Source organism: Panthera leo, chromosome D3 (assembly GCF_018350215.1).
Source record: "Panthera leo isolate Ple1 chromosome D3, P.leo_Ple1_pat1.1, whole genome shotgun sequence".
Taxonomy (NCBI): Eukaryota; Metazoa; Chordata; class Mammalia; order Carnivora; family Felidae; genus Panthera; species Panthera leo.
Genome location: NC_056690.1, coordinates 84,272,759 through 84,292,646, shown reverse-complemented (window position 1 = coordinate 84,292,646; position 19,888 = coordinate 84,272,759). Strand labels below are relative to the sequence as shown.

Here is a 19,888-nt window from a genome sequence, read left to right as displayed (position 1 = left end):
TGGGAAATGTTAACTAATATTCAGTTTAAAAATCTTTACACCTCTGAAACACTAGAATCTAGGAGGGATACTCCTTCAGAAAGTTACCCTTGAGGTTTTCTTCATTGGTTTAGAAGTTGTGGAACTTTGGTAACTGTGTTGCTGGTAAGCGATTTAAGAATTCATGATCCTGGCCTAGGACTGGGAATGTTATGTCATTGTCTTCTTTCTCAGTGAAGCGGCTCTCTATAGTGTCTAAAGAAGTCTGGACACATGATGTTCCTCATGAAGTTGTAAACTTCAAGTCTCTCAATCCCACTGAGTTCTGTCAGAAGACAGGTTTTCCTTCTCAGTTTCTCTGTCACACGGTGGAGACAAGAGATGGTGTTGAGGAAAATGACAACAGTTTTGGTGTCTTGGATGATGAGAAGATTGTCCAGTGGCTCCAATACTCCGGAGTGAGCACGCTAGGTCAACTGGTCTGCAGTGCCCCACAGTGAAGGTAGCCTCTTTTGGGACTTTAAATTCTCCATTTTTTAGCAGAGCCACCAAGGGAAGGAGACTGTTGCAGGCTGGATGTGCCAGCAGGGCCCCACAGCGATGGAGCTCAGGTCCCAGGCTTGCCTGCTCTGGAAGGAGGCCTTGGGGCACACCATCGCAAGCTGGAGCAGCACATTCAGCATGCCTGAGCCATGGCCACCTGGGTTTGCGGACCCATTCTAGTGACAGTGTTCCCGCAGTGTGGAGAGGGGGGGTCAAGACATCGAGCTCTGAGCTGTTCATTAGCTGACCAACCCGGGCAGGATCCTGTACCAAATACTTGGCCAAAGGACTCATTGTAGCCATTGGTGAGGAAGGACAGGGACCAGCAGGTGTCCAAGAGAATGTTGCTGTCATGGTTGTGAAGGAGACGGAAAAGGACGGGCCACATTTGCTTTAGTGCATTTTCAAAAGGGTTTATGTTCTTACTTTGACACAGGGTGGAAAAAACCCGTGTAATTTTCCACAGAAGCACGACTGATGTGGTTGGTGAAACCAGGGTCAGCAAATGAGGGATTGCATTGCTTGAGATGATGTCTCTGAACTCTGGGTGGTTTCTTGCTGTGTAACCAAGAAGGAAGACAGGAGCTCAGTCAAAGATGAGACAGATAGCGTCCTTCCACAATGGCTCAGGTCTTCTCTGAAGTCCTTAAAGCAATGTTGGTCAGAGTCCAGATTACCTCTGCCTGCGAGCAGGGGTACAGGGATGACTTCAGGAACTCGACCAGCCTAGGAAAGAGCTCTCCTTCAACAGTCTGTTTTAGAGGAGGTTCCTTGTCCCGGGACAGCATTTTCTTAGCTTCCTGAGTGGACTGGAAATGTAAGTCTGGATCTGAGGCATACACACCATTGATTACTTCATGCGGGATGAGGCTGACTGGCTTGGATGGCTCTTCAGAAGCTGGGTCAGGGGAGAGATTGTTGATGTTCCATCTGTTTAGGGCCTGTTCACCTTTCTCAGCCATCTTCAGGCTAACAGCCATTGGCTATTGCCATCTGATAGATGCATCTTCGCTCCAGTACTTTAATTTTCTTGGCCTCTCTTCTGGAGCTTCTTTTTAAATTTTTTTATAGCTTATTTATTTTGAAAGCGAGAGAGAGAGGGCATGAGCAGGGGAGGAACAGAGAGAGAGAGAGAGAGAGAGAGAGAGAGAGGGAGAGAGAGAGAGAGGGAATCCCAAACAGGTTCTGCATTGTCAGCATGGAGCCCGATGACTTGAACTCACAAACGGCGAGATCATGACCGAGCCTAAACCAAAATTCGATGCTTAACCAACTGAACCACCCATGCGCCTCTCTCCTGGAGCATTTAAACTCAGCGTATTGATAGGAAGAAGTAACCACCTGGCAGGAAGCCACTGTGATTGATGAAACAGAAAGAAAGCAATATTCAAAGCCCCAAACCCAAGTTCCAATTTGTGACTGAATAGAAGGTAGAATTCAATATCATCCACAGTGTTATTTAACTTTCCTAGTTGTCAGTTCTTTCGCTGATAGATTAGTGGTATTACCTGACTCTCCCCAAGTTTAAGGCTATTTTGCAAGAAGGAAATTACTGATGCATTAAAAAACTTTAAAAATTCATAATTCCTATTAATATTCCTCAGGGAATGCAAGGCATTTTCATTGTTATGGCAGCAAAAATTCTTTGAACTAAGTATACTAAGGGTGAATCACTCTAGTTAAAAAAAGTATACTTTTATAGTGATATTTTTGAGTGTCTCAGAAGTCTGTCAAGGGCTGTACTTGGGGACTCAGTATTTACACTTGCACTTATGTATACACATTCTCTCGTCTCCCATAAAATATTGATTAAGCATTTATATTCATTGAGTAAAGTAATACATAATTCTAACACATAGTATTGATTTTCAAAAAGATCATAATTTACACATGAGATTGTATGGTCAGTCGTTATGCAGCCAATGACATTTTTCTAAATTTAGTGCAACAAATATATGAATGATTGCTCAGCTACTCCAGTTAGTAATCTCTCCTCCCTGTTTTCTCCAAGAACACCCGTGTCTCATAATTCTAGAAGAGCTATGATTTTATGCTCTACTTGGTATTTGAGCATTTGATAAATACTAAGGATATTTCAGAGCATATGGGAAAAGCCAAACGGTAAAAAACATGCACAGAAAAGTCTTCTCAGCAGAAAAGTGGACAGTGAAGATAAAAAGCCAGAGGAGAATGAACAATGGCAGAAAGTTATTTAGTTTCATGTTGGGTTAAAGCTTGTTCACAAGAGAATGGACTATACGTAGATAATCAACAAAGTGGAATCTCCATAGACACAGAAAAGTGAGGGATGGATTCCTGTGCATCAGGAAAGGAAAGGAAACCGGTAGGTAAAAATGCCCATGTAAAGAATTGTTGACAGGAAAGAGAAGTCACCGTTGAGGTGATTTGCAGTGAGGTGGGGAATATCTGAAAAAAGCACACGTGTTTTAAATCCACCCAAAGGGAGAATGGGAGAGAGGCTGGCTAGAAAACATGGCAGGACTGGCAAAGCCCTAAAGGTTAACCTGAAATTGCTGCTTCTGTATGTATAGAGGGACTGTGCTGTCTGGTTTGTGGTTTTTCTTCACTAAAACTCAGTGTCTACGAAGCTATTGCCTAGTGGTATTCACGCAAGGGCCGTGCACACGACATTAGGTCATGAGATTTGGTGTAGGCCATTCATTTAACCTTGGGAAGAAAGAATGGGATGTTCTGAGAGCCCCTGCTGGGAGGGCTCGAGGTGGCTGTGAAAGGTCTCTACCAGGACTGTCCTTTATGGAAAAGCAGGCTACCCTTGAAGACAATGGTACCAGAGGCAGAGGAGTCTGGAGAAGAGTGTAGAAGAAAAATTACTAAGCCTAAGCACTGCAGAGTTCAGGAATGTGCTATCACGTGAATGAACTATTTTTTTTTCTATTGTGCGTAAGGGGCATTTTTAATCACGTGTATGTATTCAAAGAAAAGATTACAGTTACCTTGAAAAAAATGACACAAACCCTAATCGTATTATTTCTTAACTTTGCAAATATAGCTACTAAAGAGTTAATTAAGAAGAAAAAAAGAAAACCTCACCAAGGTTACAAAGCAAGCAGTTATAATAGTAAACAGGAAATCAGTCTATAATCACTCTTTATTAACTGTAGGCTTTTGTGCTGAACAGAAATTAAAAGTTTTTAAAATTATTTTTAGAGCAATTTTATCACTGGAAGTCTTTTGTTGACATTTAACTTATCCTTTCAAACCGTAAAATTATTTACAAACCCAAAGTTAAAGACATATTATGTAGTCAGAATTGTCCTTTTCCAATGTCACTCAGTTTTCACAATGAGCTGTGGAAAGAGATCTTGCTTTGTCTCAAAGGGATTTTTCTGACATTAAAAAAAACTGGCATTTTTTTTATCAGTTTCAGTGTTGTTTTTCCATAACAGCTGTTTCAAGAAATATCAACTGAGTTCACATGAAGTATTTTGCCTTCTAGATTCCAAAACCACTAGGAGGCTCTTTCTCTATCAGGGTCCTTGACTGTGAAAATATGAACTGGGGCCAGTCCTCTAAGAAATTGAATGGTGCCCTAAGAATCAGAGCCAATATCCTCATCCTGGTTCTATTATTGAGAAACAAACAAAGAAACAAACAACTACATCCAAGCCAGATAAAAGCATAACATTCCAAAGGCTAACAGTATTTTACCATACACACATAGCATACACAGCCTTACATAGCAATAGAAACACTATCCCCAGGTTCCTGGATTCTGATGGGGCCTGCCTTTGGGCATATGTTACCCCCTCCATTTGTTTTGAAATCCTAATCCTTGATGATCTTTTGCCAAGAAGTCTGCTTTTGAATCAACTCAAGCCGACCAGAAGAACAGTTTTCCAAAGTCCGTAAAGTACAAAGGAAGCATGTATTTACACAAGGAATGAGATTCAAAGATTCTAGTACGTCAATTGGAGCGAATTGCCCACCTCACTGAGGCACCCTGTCAATAATCAGTACAGTATAACATACCCAATTATGATCTAGATTCCCATAATCTGAGCACGGCCTTCACAGATACAAAATATTTTTTATCTGGTCAGAAACCCAAAAGCAAAACAAGTTAGGAAACTTGTTTCCAAGAATTCCAGAGCAAACATGCTTTCCAATTACAGAACTACAGTTTCTTTCTTTCTTTTTTCTTTAAAAATATAGTTGACATATTATATTAGTTTCAGGTGTACAACATAGGGTTTCGACAATTATATACATTACAAAATGCTCACCACGGTAATGTAGTTACCATTTGTTACCAGACAAAGCCATTACATTATTGTTGACTCTATGCTATACTTTTCATCCTCCCGACTTATTTATCCTATAAAAATATGACTTCTTAAGCTCTTCTTGATTACTCTTAAAGTGCAAATAAATCTAACAAGTGTTTAAAATGCTTCAGAAAATATAGCCACTCTTTTAATACCAGCAAAAACGCAAATAAAATATCTATTTTTATACAAAGGAAATAGTGACCCCAAGGTTCTCATATTGGTTGGATTTTTGTGATGTTGTCAGTTAAATGTATTAAGATGTCAGGGTAATTATAGGCCATCTAGGAGTGAGTCAATTCACTGCAATTTTATTTAGTCTTCACATTTTAAAACCCTTGAAATAAAATGCAAAATGTCTATTTTATATATGTCACCAATCAGGGAAATAAATACATAATGGACTAATTGACCTCTAATAATTTACCTTTTCTGATTACCTGATCCTCAAGATTCGGAGTGTTTGTTCTTCCAGAAGTGCATCTCCTGCTGGGACAGTAATTTACCACATTATACTCTAATTTATATAATGTCAAAAAGATTAGCTGCTACCAAATCTGTAACAATAACGCAGCAGAATTTTCGAAGCATCTCGTGGCAATGACTATTTTGGCAGAAATTTCCTACCAGTTGTGGAAGGAGAAGGCATTTGACTTTCATGGGGTCACTCTTGGTTTTCAAGGAAGATTTGCATTATTGATAAAGACACACAGAAACACATGTACACACACACTGAGCAAAATCAGTTGGAGAATGGTTGCTTCATTAGAAAACACTAAAGCCGTTTAATTTTGATTATGTTATTATTACCACTATAATTTGAGACAATCTGAGTGAACCAAACCTTCAGGCAGCATTAAGAGCCCACCTTACAGATATTAGTAACACCCACTTAAAAATGGGAAGGACACCTAACTGAAGGCTTGTGCAACATTATCTGCAGAGCTAAGAAGGGGTATGTTTAAAGTGTTTAATTCCCTCAAAGTGACCTTTTTGGAATTATCTTTCTGGAGAAGTGAGCAGTGGGTTGCCTTTTAAGTGTAAGTCGTGTAAATTGCACCAACCTTGACCACAGCTGCTTTTCAAGAATTGGAGAAATCTGCTCTGCTTACGTGCCCCTTGTCAGTTAGTCTCTGCTTAAAATAGGGTGCTGTCAGTATCGTTTCCAGAGGGAGGGGATTTTTTTTCAGGGTTTGAAATACATATAGCACATTTACATATATACGAGTCTACATCTAGACTTTATTTTGTTTAAAAAACATTTGTTTATTTATTGAGATAGAGAGGGAGGGGGGGAGCGCCTAAGTGAGGGAGGGCCAGAGAGGAGGAGAGACAGAATCCCAAGAAGGTTTTGCACCATCAGCATGGAGCCTAGTGCAGGGCTTGAATTCACCAACCGCGAGATCATGACCTGAGCTGAGATCAAGAGTCGGATGTCCAACTGACTGAGCCACCCAGGCTCCCCTATACTATACTTTAATAAGTATTTTGACTGCCATTTCATCATACAGAAACCATAGACTTTCACATTTTCTCTAGTCTACATTCCCTGGGAGAGCTTGAGGTCTCTGCATTTCAGAGTTCAAAGGCACTGAAGGGCCTGGTGAATTCAATTCTAATGGTTTAGATCTTATTTCTACACACAAAGAGATGAGGTTTAATGTATATATTTGCTTCCATGGCATTAAGTATTACAAGACCATTGAGATTGCAAAAATCAAAATGAGAGTCTTATAAGAATGATTTTTGTCTAATCTTTCATATATATTTGAGGTCTTGAATCTTCTAAATATGCTATTAGTTCTCTGCCAATTTTCTTGCCAATACTACTTGCCTCTGGATTGCTCCACAAAGTTCTACTCATATTATTGACGTTCAATTATTACAGATGTATCCAGGAAGTCCAGTCAAAAACTGTGCAAGGGAATGTGAAATAAAATGTTGAGCCAAACAGCCACCGTCCTTGCCCTCATGGAATAAACACTTCCCGTCCGTCATCCCAATTGCTTATGCTTGTCTTTCTTTTACTACATAGGTAGGCTAGTGAGTTTCTTCTTTTTTTAAAGATATACTATGTTCATATATCAGAAAAGTCAATGTTTTTAAGATGCCAATTATCCATAAATTAATCTGTGGTTTAAACACAATCTACATCAAATTCCAGGTGGATTTTTTTTGCTAATAATTACAAGTTCTACCTAAGCTCCAAAAGGCTTAAAGAGTTCTAGACTCAACAAATGTGTGGGACACCTGATTTTCTCTCTCTCTCTCACTCTCTCTCTCTCTCTCTCCCTCCATATATATATTTTTTTGAATGAAATTTTTAATATTTAAATCCAGGTTAGTTAACATATAGTGTAATAATGATTTCAGGAATAGAATTTAGTGATTCATCACTTACATATAACCCCCAGTTCTCATCCCAACAAGTGACCTCCTTAATGCCCATCACCCATGTAGCCCATCCCTCTACCCAACATCCCACCAGCAACCCTCAATTTGTTCTCCGTACTGAAAAGTCTCTTATAGTTTGTCTCCCTCTCTGTTTTTATCTTATTTTTGCTTCCCTTCCCCTATGTTCAGCTGTTTTGTTTCTTAAATTCCACATATGAGTGAAATCATATGATATTTGTCTTTCTTTGACTGACTTATTTCACTTAGCATAACACACTCTAGTTCCATCCATGTTGTTGCAAAGGGTAAGATTTCATTCTTTTTGATCATCTAGTAATATTCCATTGTGTATGTATATGTATATATACATACACAATGGAATGATTTTCTTCTTTCCTGAATCTTTCATAAGGATTCACATAATGATTTCCTTCTTCCCTGAATCTTTCATAAGGATTCTTGAGAATCGAAATATCCAAGAGTTTAGCATGAATCTTTTTTGAAGATGAATCTACAAAACTACCTACTTGTTGAACCATTCCCCCCTTCCAAATCTCAGACCTTTTCTCTGCATCTGGAAATCATATCATTTTGGCAGCCCAGCTTCCTTGTCTCCATGTACTTCAACAGGTTTGGCTATGTATGGCTTGGCTCCAAAATGGACAAAGGTTTGAGGACTTTACCAGGTCCTGTCCTAACAATCATGTAAATCAACTGAATTATATTTGCATCATTGTTATTAATGAAATAATGACAAATATACATTAATACACAGTAAGTTAATATTTCTGTTGTGATACTGTGAGTTTGCTTCTGTACCAACCAGAACGCATCTTCTAAGACTGTGAGAGCAAATGCCCAGCACTGTGTTACTGCAGATCTCTCACACTCACTGGAGAAGAGCTACATCAAAGATCATACAGCAGCTAGAAGTAAACGCCAAGAGAAGAGACAGGGAACTAGGGTTAGGATTCTCATTTACCACTCTGGCAACCAAGACGAAAGAGGAAAATGGGAGGAAGCAGGAAAATGGAAGTATTGCAGAAAAATTAAGAAAGTTAGTTATGCACACATCTTATTTTGTTCATAAGAATCGACTTTTCTTTCTCAGACCTAGAGAGACACAAAAGACAATTACACTTTTTTGTTTTGCATTTGGCTTCAGTAAACATCTTTCTAGAAGACCATCTCTGTTAACGTCTTCTGCACTGATGGATAAAACATTGCAAAAAGTGTGAATCACTTAAACTCAAGCTTGGCTAACTTTTATACTTACATTTTTTAATGGTACATGTGCTTCTCAAATAATATGCATCAAGGTGGCATGTTTCTTGTAACAATGGAAAAATCTATGGAGACAGGAAGAAAGATGGGGTAAAGAGATTAGATGTATAATTTTTTTAATTAGGCAAACTATAAAAAATCATAGTAAAATAATGACATTGAGAAATACGAAATTGCTACAAATATGTTCTGAACACATTTCTTTGAAGGAATAGTTCTTAATACCTTAATACCAGATGATATTTGGAGTTTTTTTCTTAATAATTCTATGTCAATTACTTCTAGTACACACACATTTCAGAGGCTTCACATAGAAAGCTTCTTTACCTGTTACCCAGACTCACCCAGTAAGCAGAACTGACTCCTGAGGTTTTTTATATATGTATGTGTGTGTGTGTGTGTATATATATATATATATATATATATATATATATATATATATATATATATGCAGCACTGTGAAATCTTTGTCACAATTGAGTTAACTAACATATTCATTATCTCACATGATTAATATTTTAGCACATTTACAATATACAATATAGGATTAACTAGAGTCATATTGTCATACTTTAGATCTCTAGAAATTATTTATCCTGCATAACTGAAATATTGTAACTTTTGATGAACATCTCCCATTTCCCTCTTCCCCCAGCCTCTGGCAATGCCCTTCTACTTTCTACTACTATGAATTTGACTACTTTACAGTCCACACTTAAGTGAGATAACGCACAGTATGTGTCTTTCTTTGTCTGGCTCATTTCACTTAACATAATTTCCACTAGTTTCAACTATGCTGTTGCAAATGGTAAAATGTCTTTCTTTTTATGGCTGAGTAATATTCCATAATAATATATAATAGATCTCTCTCTCTCTCTCTGAGAGAGAGAGAGAGAGAGAGAGATATGTATCTCACATTTCCTTCATCCATTCATCTGTCAGTGGATACTTAGATTGTGTCCACGTTTTGTCTATTGTTAATAATGCTGTAATAAACATGGGGATGCATATATCTCTTCCAGATACTAATTTCACTGTCTTTGGATATATACCCAGAAGAGGAATGGCTGGATCTTATGGTAATTCAATTCTAAACTTTTAAGGGAACCTCCGTATGGTTTTCCATAATGGCCATATCAATTTACATTACCACCAACAGTGCACCAACACTTAGCTTTTAACTTTTTGATAATAGTCATTTTAACAGGTGTGAGATGATAGCTCATTGTGGTTTTGATTTGCATTTCCCTGCTGATTAGTGATGTTGAGCACCTTTTCATGTACCAGATGGCCATTTGTGTGTCATCTTTTGAGAAATGTCTATTCAAGTCCTTTGTACATTTTTTAAATTGGTGTTATTAGTTTTTAGCTATTGAGCTGTGTAGGTTCCTTATATATTTTGGATATTAACCCTTATAAGATGTACAACAGGCAAAGATTTCCTACTGTTCCATAGGTTACCTTTCACCTTGCTGGTTGTGTTCTTGCTGTGCAGAACCCCTTTTAATGGGATGCGATCCCATCTATCAATTTTTGTTTTGTTGCCTGTACTTTTCAGTTGCATCCTCACCAGACCAATGTCAAGAAGCTTTTGTCCTGTTTTCTTCTATAGATCTACGGTTTCAGCCTTATATTTAAGTCTTTAATTCATTTAGAACTAATTTTTGTATAGTGTGTGAGATTAAACCCATAAGTGTTTCTCCCGTGGTGATAGATTCACCTTTACTCTTCACTTTCTTTTGTCCTCATTTCCTTTTTTCCTCTCTTAAAGGCATCCATATAAGAATAAGTAAATGACTTTTTTGTTGAAATTTTTAGAGAAATGTTAGTTAACAATCATAGTTACTTGACATATAGTTATGAAAACTTGGATATTATTTTATCACTCCTGTCCAGTACTGTCCAAGATACTTACATCTTGGGGACAACAGTGGAGCTCTGATCAAACTTGGGGAATGACCTCAGGTTATGACTTATTTATTCCTCTTTTTTTTTTTTTTTTAGTAAGAATTGTTTTCCTAGTGACCCTGTGCAATCTCAGGTTTTCCTTCATTGTCTCGTATAACCTGTATAACCATCTAGTTTATAATTATGACTAATTGCTATTTCCTGAGATTTTAAAGGTTATATATATATATATTTTTTTTTTTTAAATAGGCTCAAGACAGTTTGACCTTAATAATCACAGTATAGGTGGAATGAAATATCTACAGATTTGTTGGAAATACTTTTGGTCATTGGATAAGAGGGGTATAGCCCATAAGATATCATAAATATCCTTGTATCTTTCATGTTTTTCAAAAATAGTGGTGCAAGGCTTCCTGCTGTGAATGAGGTGGTAAGAGTTAAGATAGGCACTTCAGAAATATAATAAGGTTTAGAATAATGTACAAAAAGCTGACCATAGATGAGTAAAATTGGTAAGGAAGAAGAAGTATAAGACAAAGAGTAAATAACACTCAAATAAAGAGAGGAGATGTATAAATGTTCATAGAAATTCTTTACATGCTAGTCACAAATAATATTCATATAGGAATATTTACATAAAAATATGTATTTGTTCTGTACTTTTAAAAATTGGGTTGTTTATAAAAGTTAACCATATATTAATAAAATATGTGAATTAGATATATATGATATATATGCATATACCTTTATACTATAAAGTATATTTATATAGTATATATATTATATAGTATATTTTGCATATATAGTATATATTACATTAGAGTATATAATATTTAACAAATTATATTAAATTTTCAAGTAAAAGTGAACATAATAAAGTGCATTAATATTTAGAAAGCAATTCCAAATATTTAAAAATTATTCAATTCTCACAATTGTCCTTTTATGGACACATATCCAGCTTGATGTAAGGATTATGTTTCTGGCACAAAATAAAAATACCCATCAGGTGCTAAAATACAGGATTCATGAGGTATTGCACAAATGAAAAAATCTTCAAAATCTTCAAAATGAGCTGCACATTACTAGTAAATGGTATTTTGGGGATGACTGAAACATAAAAGAGGGCCTGACCTCATAAACGTCCCAGTGCCTTGGAATTCTCCGATTCTTCAATTATCAGAATAAAGCACTCTCTTTTCGTGGCCCCTTGGCTTTGCATCAATGTGTAAGTGTTAAAATCACTAATTCCATTATATGCCAGATGGTACTCAGGGGATCATTTCCTAATTAACCTGACTCTTCCATGACATTCATTCATTTTTGGTTTTACTGACATTTTATCAGCTAAAACACACTTTATATTTAAATAGCTTATCAGCTGCCTTTTAGGCAAACTGGTACATCCGGCATAATCTTTCTAACTTATAATGAAGGACCAATACATTTTTTGTAGTTTCATTTCGACCCACATAATTGCGGCAATGGGAAGATGAACATTCTACATGTCTCAAGGTTTTATAGCCTCAAATCTAGAGGACTTAGGTCACTAGTTCTGAATATTTTATATGTAAAACAAATTAAAATTACCGAGTGTTGAAATTATAACTTTTATAATCACAAGTATAGTTTAATTCCAGAGAAATCTAACAGTGAATAAGGGATATGAATCTGTCAAAAAGAAATCAACTCCTTCCTAGAAGACAGTATGGTATATGTGATCATAGCCTTCACGTACTGTATGGCCTGGATCAAGTTACAAAGACTCCTTAAATCTTAAGGTTTTTGGTGTTGTGTTTTGTTTGGTTTGTGTTTTGTTTTGTTTTGCCTCAGCAAAAGGAAAGAGTATAATCATAGTACTTAGTACCTCATCCCACTGCTGAGAGTATTACTGAACATAATGCAGTTAAAACATTTAGTACAGTGTTGGATACAACAGCAATTACTTAATAAACATTACCTGTTAAATATCCCAATAAAACAATATAGAATCTTGCCTTTGGTCTAGTTCTAAAGATAGGATTGTCCTCAAGTAGTGGTACGAAGCTAGATCACCCCTAAGGTGGCTTATTTGGAAATTGGCCATCAGAACCTCCCCAGTGTGTGCCATACTCTGACAGAGATGACCTTGAAAGATTGCGAGAGAGCAGAAGTGAGTGTTTCTTCATCACTAGGAGGAAGATTTGCCACCAGGCGCCTACCAGCTCTGAAGCTAGCTCCCACCTCCCTGAATATTTTCTTAGAACCACACAAGACCGCTTTGACTGTACGCAGGAATTTTTGGCGTTGTCCTCTGTAATACCTACTGTCTGAAAGTATAGCTCCCCATGAGGAACATCAGGAGAATGATGTGTGGCCATTGCACGTGAATGTTTACTAAGGGGGAAGAGAAGGGATTTTGAAGTCACATCTGAAGCTCCCATTAAAGACTTAGGTACCTATTTAAGGATTGTGGACTCTGTGGGCCTAACTACAGAATTTTAGAAAAAAATATTAATTAGAGATTTATACCCATGTAGGATATCTGTTTCAAGCAAATCTCACACTGTATTTCCTTAAAAATGTCATGCTTACAGAGTGCCATTTATAACAAAGAAATGTATATTCGACTGGGAGTTTGAAATCAGTTATTAAAGGTTATAATTAACAATCTACAAAGAACTAACTCTCCTTTCTGCACTGTGAGAACAGACAGATGATGTATTAGAAATTCCCAGGCTTATAGATAGAAAGTAATTATTCACCTGAACTCATTTATTTCAGAGTGGTGCCATTTCTCTAAATATAGTTCAGTTTCACATCTGCACCTCGACATTGTAATTTAGCAGCCATCAAAGTATTATAAATGCAAGGGTTTTTTCATTTGATTTAGAAATGATTTTAGGTTATTTTTAGGGAATGTAGACAAAGGAAAAGTGAGCCATGTACGAACCATGGAACATTCATAAGGATGTTACAGAAGCTCTGTTGAACTTTGACTAAAATATTAGCTCATTCACTGCCAAATATTGATCAATCGATTAAATTAGTTATTACTCAGTGAGAAATACAAAATAGATATTTTTTGTAAAAAAAGAAATGTTCTAGTTTATGAATGAAATTCAACACGCTTCTATGAATATGAGCTATTATGCTAGCACTGTCCGTATGAATATGAACGAGACATAGACCCATCACCGTGGTACGGTGTAGAGGGTAGAGACTTCAAAGTCAGGAAAAAAAAATTGATTAGTTACTCTATTCTGTGGTCTAGAGGTTTAATCTATTTATGTTGAATTTCTCAGTCTGTAAAACACAGAAAATTATTGTAATACACTGCAATAATAGTCCAGGTGCCCAAGATAGTATGAGTCCCCTTAGTAATATGAGAGAAAGAAGAATTCGAACCTGAGCCACAGGCCCACGCATATTGAGAATCCAGTCGGCACAATATATATGGCCCCGGAAGACAAATCCTTTGCGAACCAATGCCTTTCATTTACACGACGCCATTCATCCATACAGCTCGCTCACCTTCCCACTCCGTCTGTGTCCCTCCCGTGTGCAGGTGCACATGCGCCACTTTTTCTGACCTTTCAGAACAGCGTATCTCAAACATCACTCACGCATGCATCAATGTATAACGCGTACATCTCTTCTCAGTCTTGTCACCATCGCTCTGTCTTCTTTTGCGCTAAACTCACCATCAGACCATAAAGGCAGAAATTCTAGCAAAAGCCTTGGCACTTGCTAACCTCTTGATAGAAGGTGGAAAGGGGACAGCTGAAAAGAAGCAGGCTGAGTCACGATATGTTTCAGAGTTCAGATTTCAGGCCTTGCCGACAGATTGGCTTTAAGGTGTAAAGAAAAGAGAAAGTTTAGGAAGACTCTGGTTTTGGTTTCAGAACTGTGTGGATGGTGGCGTCATTTAACTGAGCTGGGAAGAGTAGGAGATAACAGGTCTGGACGACAGGGTAGAATTATGAATTGTAGTTTACACAGACTAAGTTTCACATGCCTCCTGGATACCAAACTGAGAGAACGTATTTGGCAACAAGATTTACGGAAGAAGCCAACATTCTTTAGGATTCAGCCTGAAGAACGTTCCTAATGAAATATTAGTCTTAGGAAAGAAAGATATCCTGCCATTTGCAGGTGGATGAACCTGGAAGGTATTATGTTAAGTGAAAGAAGACAGAGAAAGATGAATACTGGGTGGTATCACTTAGAGGTGAAATGCAAGAAAGATAAAAGCCAAACTTATAGAAACAAGGCTAAAGGGTGCCTTCCAGGGGCTGGCTAATGTGAGAAATGGGGAGACATTTGTAAAAGGTTCCAAACTTTCAGTTATAAGATGAATAAAATCTCAGGATCTCTTGTTGGGTGACTATAGTTAATACTGTAGTCTATAACTGAAATTTTCTAAGACAGTAGATTTTAAGCCTCCTTGCCCCTTCCAAAAGGTAAATGTGTGAGCTGCTGAATGTGTTAATTAGCTTGATTGTGGATCACAGTGTATACTTTAAACACATTACAATTTTACTTGTCACTTATACCTCAGTAAAGCTGAAAACAATTCTGTCACCAATAATAAGTGCACCTCACATGTTTTTTGTTTTGTTTAGATTTGCACCTTTGTGAAACATTCTTAACCTTAGTTATTATGAACCTAATATTTGTGATCTTAGATGAATTCTTTTTTTTTTTTTCTCTACTGTCTTTGAAAAATCTGCTAAGCAAAATACATGGCTGTTGTTTACTTAAAAACAAGTTAATCAAGATTCGTTAACAGTTTGTGCTAAAGATATGATGTTCTTTTAAAATTATTGTATTAGCCAGGGGCACATGGGTGGCTCAGTCAGTTAAGTGTCTGACTTCGGCCCGGGTCATGATCTCATGGTTTGTGGGTTCACACCCCGCATTGGGCTCTGTGCTGACAGCTCAGAGCCTGGAGCCTGCTTCGGATTCTGTGTCTCCCTCTCTCTCTGCCCCTCTCCTCTTCATGCTTTGTCTCTCTCTGTCTCTCAAAAAAAAAAAAAAAAAAGTTGAAAAAAAAATTTTAAATAAAATTATTGTATTAGCCAGGAAATAAAAATAATAATAATAAATAATAAAATAATAATTAAGCATTATTAGAAACTCAGTCCTAAAACAATGCAATTGAACTTAACTATAGAGTCCATTATTTAGCAATCTTGTTTTGGACATGAATATTCCATTCAGACTTAATGGAATATTTTCCAGTCTGTACACACTGATGTAGGTAATTGTTTTCTCCATTAGAAACAGCACAATATTCAAGCATTGTTGTTCCTATCATTCTTCCTGATGTGAGTTTTAATTTAATAGTATATCATTTATTAAACAAAATCGATGGTAATGTGAAATATATAGATTTCCTTCAGTCTTACCATTTGGTTTCGTTAATGACGACAATAAGAAAGACTATAAACTAATGGGGGTGGGATAACCAGAAGAGGGTATATGAGGACAAGAATCCTAAAATCTGTGCCTGCAGGAGATTGTTACCCAACATTTTCTCAATTGATTGACCATTAGATCAGCACGCTTTTAAGTGTAGACACTGATACACAAGAGGTACTTTGGGGGAATGTTTCATGTTGCATTATGATAACTCACAAAATGTGCTTAGTACAATCAGGAAAATCAGAAGTGTGGGATGATTAAGTGGCAGACCCAAGAGTTGCTACTGATGGAAATATGTTAAAGCAAGTGTGTCAAAGCCATGAGAAAGCTTAATGGTTAAAACTACAGGCTTTTGAACCAGATGGCCTGGGTTTGGATCTTTGCTAGTAAGGTGATCTTGGACAACTTAATTAATGTCTCAGTTTACTAATCTCTAAAACAGGGGTAATAATTGTACCAATTTTGTAAAGTTGTTAAGAAGGTTAAAATGTTTCAATATATGTTTGAAAAAGTAAGAACTATGTTTAGTAAGTGCTATCATGTTTCAAGTAATCCTATCATTAACCAGAAAGTCCCTTCAGTCCATCTACTTAAAAAGCTCTCTGTATTTCTTTAATCTGAATTTTCTCAGACAGTGTCTGTGTGATGAATTCTACTTATTTTGTTGCCTCGATGAGCTTTGTTAATGAGAAGGATGATTTATTCCAGTATACTACTAGTGTGCTGAATAATTATAGTGATGGTGGATATCATAATTATTCTTGATTTTAATGGAATTTTTTCCAACCTTTCATCATTAAGTATTTTGTTTACAGCAATTTCTGGTAGATAATTTTCAGCAAGTCAAGAAAATATCTTTCCATTTATAGAAAATTAAGAGTTCTTTCCTTGTTTAATCAGAAATGAATACTCCATTTTAACAATATCCTATTAGTGGGTCCAGCTTTGAGTCTCTTAAATGAAGATGGCATTCTATTTTTATATGGCTGATTTACATATTTCAGACACTATTTACTTCTAACGTAGATACACTTTATACTTTCCTCTTCTTCTTTACCACACAAATTCAGACCTATTAAGCCATACTCCCTGAATTGCAGTCCCAATTGTCGACCCAGCTGGAATGGTTCTGACATTGTTTTGTTTATTTGTGTGGTAGGACCAAAAATAGCCAGGGAGATTCAAGGCAATCTCTCTGTAAGCACAGTGACAGAATTTCCTTTATAATATGCATTCAAAATTTTTATCCAACCTAAGTTGTTGAAATTGTGAATCGGGTAATTCCGCTCCTGTCCCACTTTGTCTTCTCCACGCTGCACATCAGAGCTTAACCTCCTTCTTACTGACAACACCTGCCACATCTCCTCAACTCGTCTTAAGGGACTGCACAGTTTTTAAAAAAGCAGAGGGGCACCTGGATGGCTCAGTTCGTTGAGTGTCTGACTCTTGGTTTCCGCTCAAGTCGTGGTCCCAGGGTTGTGGGATCGAGCCCCACTGAGCGTGGAGTCTGCTTGGGATTCTCTTTCCCTCTTTCTCTCCCCACCCCCCTCACGTGCTCTCTCTTTCTAAGATAAAATCAAATAAAGCGCAAAGAAATAACGAAAAACAATTCTCAATTTTACTTTTTACATCCTATCTTTATCACATTGTGATCCTGGTAGCACCACTACCCAATCTAATTATTCAGTCGAAACCTTGAAAGTCAAAACTGAACCCCTTTTACCTCAAATCCTTGCACACCTTTATCTCCGCTGTAGCACATCAAGAACCATGGTGATATAACTCCAAAATTTGTTCTGAACCTGATCACCTACTTCTCCCTACACTATGGCTTCCCCCATACCCTCTGATACCTTCTCCCCCACCTCCACCTGGACTCCTGCGATGGAGCCACGCTGCCCTCTCTGGTGCCTTTCCATCCAGTCTACAGAGCAACGAGGTCCTCAACTTGAACTATGAATCAGCCCATGTCTCTAGTCTGCTTAAGACTTTTCTCATGGTGTGCCCAGCCCAGCACAGCCTGGTCTCTACGTAAGTTTTCACCTTCATCTCTTACCTCTTTCATTCATTTTGATCACAGTTCTCATTTATAACAAATCAGAGTCTTTGCTGTATGCCTGTCACCACTTAAACACTTATTATATTTTATTTTCTGTTTCTTGCCATCATTACTTGTAGTGATTCTGTTTGACACTCCCCACACACATCCCCCTTATGTATTATACTCTGCACTGGTTTGACTTTTCTTTTTTTTTTTTACTTGACACTTTATTTTTGAAATCTGCTCATATTTTATTGGAGTATTGATTTGGTTACTTTTTAAACTCTATAATTATTTTATCATTTGTATATGGCAAATATTCTATGAAATATTCTCCTTGATCGGGTCATATTCTTTCCTGAATCAGGCCCTTTATGGTTGCCTTGTCTCTTCCTGGAATCTAGCCTGTTCAGAGAGAGTAATCTTAAGAGAAATATAGTCAAGGCAGTGAGCTCTACCATTAATTCCAATCAGAAAAACTGTCAGAGAATCATCCTAAAAAGGTTAAAAATATAGTCCTAATGCAAGTACTTAACGAACCATGCCAAAATTTCAACTTAGATATTACATTAGATAGTTCACATTAGATACTGCATTTTTAGTGGTTTCTACTATGCATATATATATTTGTATATTTCAAAACCAAGAAAATCGTCTTCACCCAGTCTCGCTTACAGAAACTTTAATGTGGGTAACTTATTCTCTCTTGCATTTCCCCAAATCTGCTAAAGCTTCTGTTGTGCCAGAAAGTGACTTTTCTTACCTTGAATGCTTCAAGCCCCAGAAGAGATACTATATCAGTTTCCTCAAAGGGCCTCATAGGCACTGGTCCCACAAAGGATTTACGATAATATGCATCATCAGCTTTTCAAAAGAGGTATATTTTCAAATAGAATCCTTTGTTGTATAATTGATTTGTCTAGCTATAACCTGGCCAAAAAGGGACAGATTCTTACTGAATGCATGGAAATTACTACATTACTTTGAAAAACAAAGTCACTTAGTAGAAGTATTTTTGTGGAGTCAGTGAGAACAAGATATAAATCAAGCAATGCTTCACTTCAGTTTATACAAGCAGAGTCTACTGAAGTTATAAAAAGGTCAGGAAGAATGTAAACAATGTCTTCGTATGCCTTTCAGAATATATACAGTAGCACAATAACAATAATATTCAAAAACAGATAACCAAAATTATATTCTCCCTCTCTTACTATTATTACTGTCCGTGCGATTATTTTTCAGTAAGATCTTGGATTCACAATCAGCTTTCATTAGGTCTTCTATTTTGAAATTGAAAACGAATCATGGAAATCCTCACTCAACCCCCTAAAGTCTTCTGACCATGTACTGAAATGATGTCAGTTCACACTGAAAAGTTTGCATCTGTGAGCCCATTCCTTGTAGTATGATAATGACAAGTACTTTGTTACAGTCCTTTATGCTGGTCTCTGAGATTGTCCTTTCTCATTTGGGAGAAAACAGATGTCACGTGTTGATGAAAAGTTAGATGTGCTAGTTAACTTATTAGAGTAATTAACAATATCTGAATGGAATATAGTAAAATTTCTGTATAGACGGGATAGAACCGAAGATGATGAAATAAATAAAGACTAGAAAACATGCTTGAGGAATTTTGCTGTGAATGAGGGTAAAAGGTCTGAAGGTAACATTGGGAAGGTGAGGGTTAAAGAAAGGGGTTTGGATGCTCTGCTGCTTTTTTTCTCCTTGGCTGCAGCAAGTTTAATAACAGGTGGGAAAGAACTACTTGAAAGGCTTAAACTATATAAGAGATAAGGGATATACTTTGGGTAAGGTCTATGAAAGAGAGAGAGATACAAGTTTCTGAGCAAAGGGATTAGTCTTTGATAGGAAGAAAAACTCCATTACTTTATCAGGTGAAAAGGAAAATAGGTTTCTATATTTGGTATCATAAAGTGAGAGCACTCCTGTCTGGGTCATCCATTTTACTCTATGCAATGAGAAATGAGGTCATGTTCTGTGAAAAATAGATGAGAAGGTTTAGAAC

General features: G+C 36.9%; 1 pseudogene; it reads right to left on the bottom strand.

The window, feature by feature from the left end:
* Window positions 1-209: 209 nt before the first annotated feature.
* Window positions 210-19,888, bottom strand: part of LOC122203165 — an 83,026-nt pseudogene continuing 63,347 nt past the window's right edge.